Here is a 10,353-nt window from a genome sequence, read left to right as displayed (position 1 = left end):
TCATCAAATGACAACACATGTCTATGGTCAGGAAACTTAACCATCTTTGATTAACGAGCTAGTCAAGTAGAGGCATACTAGGGACACTTTGTTTTGTCTATGTATTCACACATGTATCAAGTTTCCGGTTAATACAATTCTAGCATGAATAATAAACGTTTATCATGATATAAGGAAATATAAATAACAACTTTCTTATTGCATCTAGGGCATATTTCCTTCATCACACTCTCCAGATATAAACAAGATGATGGTGGCCACTCTCTTTGTCTCTCTCTTCTCTCTGGTTGACACAGATCCGGCCAGATACCTTCCGCTGGTGGTCGCTGGTGGTGAGGGAGGAAGCTGATGCGCGCCGTCTTCTCTGACCTGGCGCCTGCGTGGGAGATCCTCCTCACCCTTGCTCCCCACTGTCGAGTTGGCAGATCCCGCCGCCTTCCTTGCCACATCCCGCCAACCGGAGGTATAACTTATTTTAGAACCTGCCTTGTTCTAATGACCTAGCTTCCCACGTCGCTGCATCCCTTTTTCCATCAAGTTAGGATTGCTCCCCACATCGCTGCATCCTGCATGTGGATATTCTTCTAGTATTACAAAGCTCCCCATGTAGCTAGCTCCGTCGGCTTCTCGAACACTCGAACACCACCTAAATTTTTATTATTAGAGGAAAAAGGTACTGCATATACTAGTTAACGAATTGATCTCTTGGTTGGAAAGGGAAATAAAGATGCTGGCCTTACCGGTCTCTTGGTCGAAAAAGGACAGAAAGTGGGGGGTGCTGGGTCGACAATGCAACCGAGAATGAGCACGTCTAGATTTCTTGTGGTCACATAGGAAAGGTCACTGACGAGAACAAAAAACGCACAAATCCAGACATGCTTTTCATGTTTGCCGCACTCGGCAACACCTCTGCCTCACCACTTTATGCCTGGGTGGTTGTAAAACGTGCTTGTGCCTCCCCTGTCCCTGTGCCCTTACTGCTGCTGTTAATCTAACATCATAGGTAAAATGAAACAATGCCACTGTTAATGTGATTTCGTTGTTAAGTAATCGCTACAAAAAAAAGACACATCCGTGACATTTTGGGCCGAACGATTTTTTCTGTCATGCTTATGACACTTCTATGACGATAATTGTGACAAAACCCGGTATCATCATAGATGTGGTGGGATCCTACTTCTATGACAAAAAATCATGACAGAAAATGGGCTTTTCGTCCTGGGCGGGCCGGAGGCACGACTGCATGACATTCTAAGGCCGTCCATGACAAAAACAGTCATGGTAGAAGCGAGGGCGAGGAAAATATCGGGGAGTTCCCGGTTATGGTGGGTGGTCGGGGTCGAGCGATGCGCGGAGGGATTGCGCGTTTCTCTCGTACACGTACACGCGTGGGTGCGAGGCATTGGGCTCTAACGGAACCCGAGCGATTGCACTGGGTAGGCGTTACTGAACCCGAGCGACCAATCGATCCCTGGCTGTTAACTGAACCTGATCGAGGGATTTCTTCGCTACTACTACTAACTGAAGCCGATCGAACCTGCTGCCTCTTGATGAACAGTGACCATTGTTGGGGGTTGGATGAACAGGACCCCGTGGTAGTAGTAGGCTGTTGCCGCTGGATGAATAGGACCCCGATCAAGGAGGCCGGTGGAGGGTGGATGAACAGGACCCCGTGGAGGCTCCACGAACAGTAGTCGACGGAGGGTTGATGAACAGGAGCCCGTGGAGGGCTGGTTGAACTGTAGCCGGTGGAGGCTGGATGAACAGGACCCCGTGGATGAACAATAGCTGGTGGAGGCTGGAGGAAGTCGACGGTGGATGAACAGTAGGAGTTGGAGGCTGGAGGAAGTCAACGGTGGATGAACAGTAGCAGGTGGAGGCCGGAGCGAGGCAGTAGACGCTGGATGAATAGTAGCCCATGGAGTCCCGTTTTGCGGTACGCCACATCCCTCCCGATGAACAGGACCCTGTTTCGACTGTAGGCGCTCCAACACAAGTCCGTTTCCTGCGTTTTGCAGTACGCCACACCCCTCCCGATCAACAAGAACCAGTTTCGACCGTAGGCACTCGAACAGAAGGCCGTTTCCTCCGTTCTGGGGTAGGCCAGACCCTTCCCAATGAACAGGACCCCATTTCGACCGTACGCGGTCGAATAGAAGGCCATTTTCCTCCATTCTGCGGTAGGCCTGACCCCGTTCCGGCTGTTCCGTCAAAGCAGGTTGGCTCCCAATGAACAGGACGCGTTCCGACCCAGTGGCTTGGCTCCCGACGAATAGGACGTGTTCCGACCTAGTGGCTTCGCTCCCGATGAACATGACATGTTTCAACCCAGTGGCTTCGCTCCTGATGAACAGGACGCTGTTTCCTCTGTTCCGACCTAGCCAGTTAGCTGCAGATGAACAGGACAACATTGCTGCCATCTGTTGCCTCTCCATGTACACGAGCCCTGGTCGTACAAATGCGCGAGTAGGCATTCGAGACCCCGCCCGTATGTACGTACGTGGCCGTATTTTTTGGCATCTGGCTATACGTACGTGTACACGGTTTTGACTGGGCTGCCTGAACTACTACGTCGGGGGCTCTACTACTACATGTGTCGCTGCCTGCTCGGCCACGGTTCATCGTTGTAGAGAGACCGATCGACCAGTATGTACGTACACATTCCCGACTAGAATGACATCGCTACGTACGCTTCGACTAGGTGCGTCCCGACTGTCAGGGAGGATAAGGAGGCACTTGCGTGCGAATTTATTGATGGTGGGTCCTAGCGGTCAGGGGGGAGAATCATTTTTTTGCCCGTAATATGGACGCACTTCCTTGCGTGCGAAGATGTGGCTGGTAGGTCCCAGCTGTCAGGGGGGAAATGTTTTTTTGCAAAATACAGTGTCCCTTCCGATGGGTCCCCGCTGTCAGGTGGAGGAATAATTATTTTACCTTTAATAAGGAGGCACTTCCTTGCTGCGGCCATGGACCCAGATGTCAACCTCTCCACGTACAGTCCTCTTTCGATGGAAGTCGTTCCTTGACCACGCTGACCACGCCGTGCCGAGAGCACCAAGGCGGTGGATGATGGCGAGGCCTAGGAAGGGAACGACGTGGAGCCGGGGAATATGCAGCAGTGGATGCCCATGCAGAGAGGAGTACGAGGGTTGACTGGTTCGGCTACGGTGTGAGGCTGTCGTCGCCGCAGAATAACACGGGTTGTGGGTGAGTATAGGGATGGCCTGGCCTACGGTGGGAGTAGGGTGGGGCGGTGCGGCCTGCGTGGCAGCACAACCGGACACTAGAGGCAGGAGCAGGAGGTCTCGCCGATGCTGGTTTGGGCGGCTGGTGCAAGAAGAGCAACGATTGAAGAAGCAACAGGACTGTTCGATTAAAATCCAACGGTCACTGCTACTAGAATCGTTTGTTGGCTAAGTTGACAAAGCCCTGCGTACGCGTCAACTTAGTAGGCCCATAGGTCAGCCTCCGAACCGGTGCGCCCGAGGTGTGAGTGGGAGGAATCATTTTTTTCGCCTAATAAGGAGGCAGTTGCTTGCGTGCGGCCATGGACCATGGGGGTCCCTACTGTCAGCCTCTCCACATACATCCCTATTCCGATGGCCGTCGTTTGTTGAATGTTGAGCACGCCGCACCTAGAGAACCATCGAGGTGGACGACCGTGAGGCCTAGGAATGGAACAACCCAGAGACGGCGAAGACACAACAGTGGATGCCCACGTTGAGGAGAGTATGATGGTTGGTTGGTTCGGCTGCATCGTGAGGCTGCCGTCACCGGAGAATAACAGGAGGTGCGGGTGGGTAGAGGGATGGCCAGGTCAGCGGAGGGAGTAGAGTGGGCCAGTGAAGCCTGCGCGGCACCACAGCCGGCCATAAGAGGAGGGAGCAGGCAGTCCTGCCGGCACTGGTTTAGGCTGCCGGAGCAGGAAGATCAGAGATTGAAGAAGCACGTCGCCATTGGATGGACATCCTATAGTCACTGCTGCCAGAATCATGTGTTGCCTGACAAAGCCTTGCGTAAACAAGTCAGCCTCAAAATCTGTGGCGTGTACAGCCCATTTGCTAATTCATATGGAATTTATTGCAGCCCATTTTCCATTTTTAGAATTGTTGTCCATTTTCTGGTCAGTGACAGGGTTAAAAATTTGAACTAAAAAATATGCAAAATTTGAAAAATTCGCATATTTTTGTTGGGGAACAAAATATTCTTAATCCAAAAATTAGTAGCCATACTAAAACAAATTTAAAAAATAAAGTAGTACTATGTCATGTTAAAATCCAATGAAATATGAAATATCGGTGAAGAACAAAAACAAAAAAGGAAACTAATTGCCCATTTGCTATTTTTTGGAATTTGCAACCCCTTTCATATTACTTTTAAGATATACTGCCCATAGTCTTTGGCCAGGCCGGAATGCATCCCTCCTCGTCTTGAAAGATTTGCAGCCCTGTAAGTCGGAGAAAACAAATAGGCCTAGCTTGGGTACGGGCTACCTATTTTCCCAAAGAAAAAACTGCTGGGCTGGTCATGTTGTTAGACGGTCCACATAAACCGCACAACCCAGTTTATAGCCTGCTCCTCTGAACAAATCCTAAAAAAGGTTGTGCAATTCTGACGTTAATTGACTATACGTTGACAATGATGTGGGTCCCAGATATCAGCAGGGTGGATTAGAGTAAAAAAATGAGGGGGGCATCTGAGTAGTAAAAGAGGCGCTTGCTTGTGTTTGGGAGTGGACCTGGTGGGTCCGTACTATCATACTCACAACTACAGTCCTCTCCCGATTCACTATGTTGACAGGGCCGGACGGCGGCGCCATGGCGAGAGCACTAAGGCGGAGGACGACGGCGAGGCCTCGAACGGGAATGAATAGGAGCCAGGGAACATGCGGCAGTATGGCCATAGGCAAGGGGGGAGTACGAGGGTTCATTGGTTCTGGTGCGGGGTAGGCTGCCGTCGCCGGAGAAGAATAGGATGTCGGGGGGAGTAAAGGGTTGGCCCGGCCACCATTTCAAGGTATGACAGGGCGGCGATGCGTGCACGACAATGCAACCAGCCGTCGAAGGCGGGAACAGGCGTTGCCGCCATCACATGTTTGGTTTTGGCGGCTGGACTGGCCAGACCCAAAAACTCCTTATGCTAGATTATAAGAATTAATTTTATATGGCTAAAACTTATTGTAAAATGCTACGGATCACCTTTTTCTTCTTGAGGTTTTTTGAGACAATTTTCTTCTTGAGGTGTGAAGCTGAGCACATTCAGAAGCCCTGGGATAAAGTGGTGTCGCCAATGTGTTGGCATTCTTATCAAAAAATAATAATGGACCGGAACTATTTACGACGTTGACTTCGATTTGCATGGGTCCCCTGGTTGCAGGAAGAAAATGGTGGGTGAAAAAAGACTGGTCGCTATCTTTGCCTAAGACTAATATCGACTGAATGTAATGACACTCTCATAGGAAATAATATCCTCCTGTTAAAATTTGACTTTTCAAATCGTAAATTTAAAGAACTGGTGCGTGAGCATTTAGCTTTATTTATTTACTTACTTATTTACTTATTTATGTTTAGGGGACAGTGGGCATGTACCTGGGCCAGATTCATGTGAGAGCCTCCCTTCCAGTTAATTATGGGCTCCTCTATTGGGCCTTCATCAGTGGGCTGCATGTTATCGATAAGTGGAAAATGTGTTGCATACCAAAAATAGTATGCGCTACGTACGGGGCACTAAAAGGATCGGACCGTGCAACGACTTCCAAAACATTGTGTTTTGTCATTCTAACAATACATTTATCAACCAACAAACGAAATATACTACTGATTGTACATTGAAAATAGCAGCAGCGACAGCAACCAGGGCTGGGGGTGCAACAGAAGCAGTAAGCAGTCCAGAAGAGTAAAGACGCGGCTCTCTCTTCCAAACCAAACACCAGCCATCATTGCAAAAGGGCTACCAAAAAAGAACAAGTGTATGCATCAAACTGAATAAAGATCCTACTACACCAAGTGTACGCATATAACTAACTCGCTCAGTTAGACGTTACTATTTATTAAGCTGTGGAGATTGGCTGACGGCTTGAACCACATGGGTGCCTGACGGGGGAAACTCCAGCCAACAGGTCGAAGTCTGATACTTTCGACCCTCTCTCCTACTTTGGGCTGCAGAGCATGGCGGCACATATCAGGGTATGGTGCATGGAGAGATGCATGGTACGCTGTGTACACACAGTTTTGCCTGATGAACGAAACCGCGCTGCCATCATGATCCTTGCCGTCGGTTATCTCCTGGTTAATCGGATAATTCAGTCCGAGAAACAGAGAGCGTGTACCAAGGCTACTTACCAGCCTCCAGTCAAAAATTCCTGAAGGCCCAGAGATGCTGGGATCCTGCTCAAAGATCTTGCACTGACTGTGATTGTATTCCGCGAAACAACACGTCCGGTATGTGCAAACGATCATCAATCGTTCGCGGTTGTCTGATCGAGCCAGGAACCACCTGCAACTGCCATGTAACTTTTCTTTGAAATGTTCTAGGATTAGGAAGGGTAGGGACACCAGGCGGCCTACAACATCATATCAAGTTGGAGTCAAATAAAAAAGGGCTCGTACTGTAGTCAATCTTAAGAACAACATGTTATGAGCATGAATATTTTTTCAGTAAATGTTGACATTAATATAATGAAGCCATCATGATATCATGGGAAAGTAACATACTGCTGTAAGAGCCGTTTGTAGTGATGACTGGAGTAGGCCAGCAATACGTCCAGCCATAGAAGGAGTCCACAGCGTAAATGAAGCCCTTGTGTTCAATGGCATCAGAGAACCATGGAGGATGTATGATCCTGCGATGGACGCGCAGATTTATCCACTTACCGCAGTGACCTGTCAGATAGGTGAGACCGCGGTTGAAGAATGCAATTAGCCTGAAGTCTTTATAATTCACAGATCTTGTGGGCACTTGTGTTGTAGGGTGAAACCCTAAGATGGATCTTTTCACACTTGGAGGGGAAAAGGGATGAACACTAAGAAGCACAAAGAGGAATTCACCCCAACATTACCTAATTACACTTCCACTAGAGTAGCAACACAAGATTCACAAGTTCACAAACACAATCAAAAGAAAGATACAATGGTAGAGTTCTTCCCACTCCTAGGAGATGAGGTCTTGATGATGGTAGTCTTCTCCAAGATGGAGGTCTTGAAATCCACAAGTGGATCCTCTCCTAAGAGACCTTGATCTCCAATGGAGGTGGTAGAAGGAGCAAAGCTCTCAAATTCTCATATATGTCTTTGCTAACCCTAAACAAACCATTCACGTGACGCCATGTGTCTTGGTTTTAATGGCTATAGGAGGTGCCGTGCGGACAGCTGCTTGACTGAATAGGAGGCGTGCGAGTGCAATCCGGTGCGCAGGCTGACCGAGAGGCGTGTAAGTTGTCCTCCGATGCGCAGGCTCACCGGGAAGCGTTGTACGTTGCGTAGGCTCACTGGGAAGCGAGCCCTTTGACTTCCATGGCCGCCCGCCTTGCTCGCATCCTCTCCATTAATGGCGCCCGAGCCACTATTTAATATGGGCGGCCTTACTGTTCGCCTCCCATTCCCCTCCCTCCCGCACACCTCCACCAACGCCATGGCGCAGAAGGATCATCTGCCACTAGTCTTCAAGTTTGGTGAAGTCGACTCCGAGCCGGAGGAGATAGAAAATAAGGAGGAATGGGGCCTCATGGACATGGCCCTGAATGAGCTGGCCGCGGTGGTTGCTGCCCCCGCTCCCGTCCCAGCTCCCATCCCCGCGCCCGCGCCAGCGACCATCCCCGTAGCATTGACGGGCTGGTCGCCGAGCACTATCGCAGAGCTGGAAGCCGCGGGCGTCAGCGAGGTCTTGGCGGACCCGCGCGAGCTCGTGTACATGCCAGCGCCAACGCCCGTGCCCGTGCGTGCCCCTCCACCCACCGCGGCGCCGGTCCCCGTGCGTTTGGCTGCACCCGCCGCGCCTGTGCCCTTGCGCGCGCCCCTCCTCTGCGGCATGGGACAACGCCATCGACCACTACCTCTCAGCGCTGCTAGTTGCCGTCCTCCCGTGCCCCGCCCGTCGGTCGCGCGATGACATGATGTTTGATTTCCAAGTGAAGACCATTATGTGCTGCCTTGAAGACTTCAACAACGGCGTCCCGGAGGACGACAACGACGGCGCGGCACGCCGCCTCCGCCGCCGCTGGAAATAGTTTTTTTGGGTTTAATATTGTATCTTGACATGAATATAAATTCATAGTGTGACTGAATGAAAGATATGGTTTGAACAAACTTGTGTTTTTCTCTCTTAATGTACAGACTTATCAAACGATTTTCTTTTGAAAAAAACGTCAACGGTTTTTAAATATAAAACACTCATCGCAAACGTTTTAGTTAGAACACCCGTATGCAAACTGACAGCTTCCCCAGGAAGCCAAGGGAAAATGTGCCGAGCAGGATTTGTGCAGCTCTTGATCGCAAATGTTTTAGATAGAACACCCGTGTGCTCCCCACTTAAGTCAAGGGAAAATTCACAGCACGGGATTTTTGCATCTCTTCAATGCAAACGGTTCAGATTGAATATAGTATGCAAAGCCAAACTTCGGCGCTAAGCCAAGAGAAAATGTGCTGAGCAGGATTTGTACATCCCTTCAACGCAAACGGTTGTTTTGGATGACCCACGTGCAACCACGTCCAGACAATTTGGTAAGATTTGCTCTGTCATATTGGGTATATTGCCATTTGTCAAACTGGAAAGATTGACATTTGTTGATCTAGTAACATTGCCATTTGTCAACCTTGTAACACTGCGATTTGTCAAAATATGCAGCTAAAAATCACCAGCACTATCTAATTTTTGCAACTAAAATTCAGTAATTAAGCATAGATTTCATTCATAGATTAAGCAGTCTTTCTTAATTTATACAAACAGTTCAACTCGACAGCTGAACCGACCAAACTTTTCCCCAATTGTTGCCAACCACGTACTGAAATAGCTAGTTCAACTATATATACTAGCCAATTTTAAGTACGTTGTACAGTTCCACCACATCTATAGTCAGATGAACTGAACAAAATAGCCCCTAAATACTACTACTACGGAGGGGCTTTGTACTACTTCCAGCAGCCTCTCCTCTGCTGACCGTGCTCAGTAAGAGGAAGAGGAGGAGGAGCCTACCGACGAGCTGGACAACTGCAATATGGTGCCTGCGGCTGCTGCACCTTCAGCGACACTCACCTAGAACGCCCTCTACCGCTCCAGACGACCCCCTCTCGAAGTGGTGGTTCTCCTCGTAGATCCCCTGATTCCTCGCCTCTGAGGCGACATGTGTCGCGGCCACGGCAGCGGTAAGGCTCTTTGCATGCTCGACGAGGCGTACCTCCTCCTCCCGCAGGAACTCGGTGTAGCACGCAAGGTCGCTGACGCACATGTGGGCCTCCACCTCCGCCTCCCGCCTTCGGGCGGCGGTGGCGGAGCGGATGATGACCCGGGTGGTCGACGGTGGGGTGGTGGCCACCACGGCCGACGATGGGGTGGCGGCCACGACCACCACCTCCCGCCTTCAGGCCGCGGTGGCAGAGCGGGTGATGGCCACGGTGTCCGGTAGTGGGGTGTCAGCCATGACGGCCACCTCCCGCCTTCGGGCCGCGACGGTGGAACGGGCGATGGCCCTGGCTTTCGACGGTGGTGTGGCGGCACCGGCGGCCGGCAACAGCTGCCGACGGGCAGCGGCGGCGGAGCGTGTTGATACGTCTCCAACGTATCTATAATTTTTGATTGCTCCATGCTATATTATCTTCTGTTTTGGACATTATTGGGCTTTATTATTCACTTTTATATTATTTTTGGGACTAACCTATTAACCGGAGGCTCAGCCCAGAATTGCTGTTTTTTGCCTATTTCAGAGTTTCGCAGAAAAAGAATATCAAACGGAGTCCAAACGGAATGAAACCTTCGGGAACGTGATTTTCAGAACGACATGATCCAGGAGACTTGGACCCTACGTCAAGCAACCAACAAGGAAGCCACGAGGTAGGGGGCGCGCCCTCCACCCTCGTGGGCCCTCTGTTGCTCCACCGACGTACTTCTTCCTCCTATATATACCTACGTACCCCCAAATGATCAGATACGGAGCCAAAAACCTAATTCCACTGCTGCAACCTTCTGTACCCACGAGATCCCATCTTGGGGCCTGTTCCGGAGCTCCGCCGGAGGGGGCATCGAGCACGGAGGGCTTCTACATCAACACCATAGCCTCTCCGATGAAGTGTGAGTAGTTTACCTCAGACCTTCGGGTCCATAGTTAGTAGCTAGATGGCTTCTTCTCTCTTTTTGGATCTC

The sequence above is a fragment of the Triticum aestivum genome, chromosome 2D (genome assembly GCF_018294505.1).
Source record: "Triticum aestivum cultivar Chinese Spring chromosome 2D, IWGSC CS RefSeq v2.1, whole genome shotgun sequence".
Lineage (NCBI taxonomy): Eukaryota > Viridiplantae > Streptophyta > Magnoliopsida > Poales > Poaceae > Triticum > Triticum aestivum.
Note: the sequence above shows the minus strand (reverse complement) of the source record.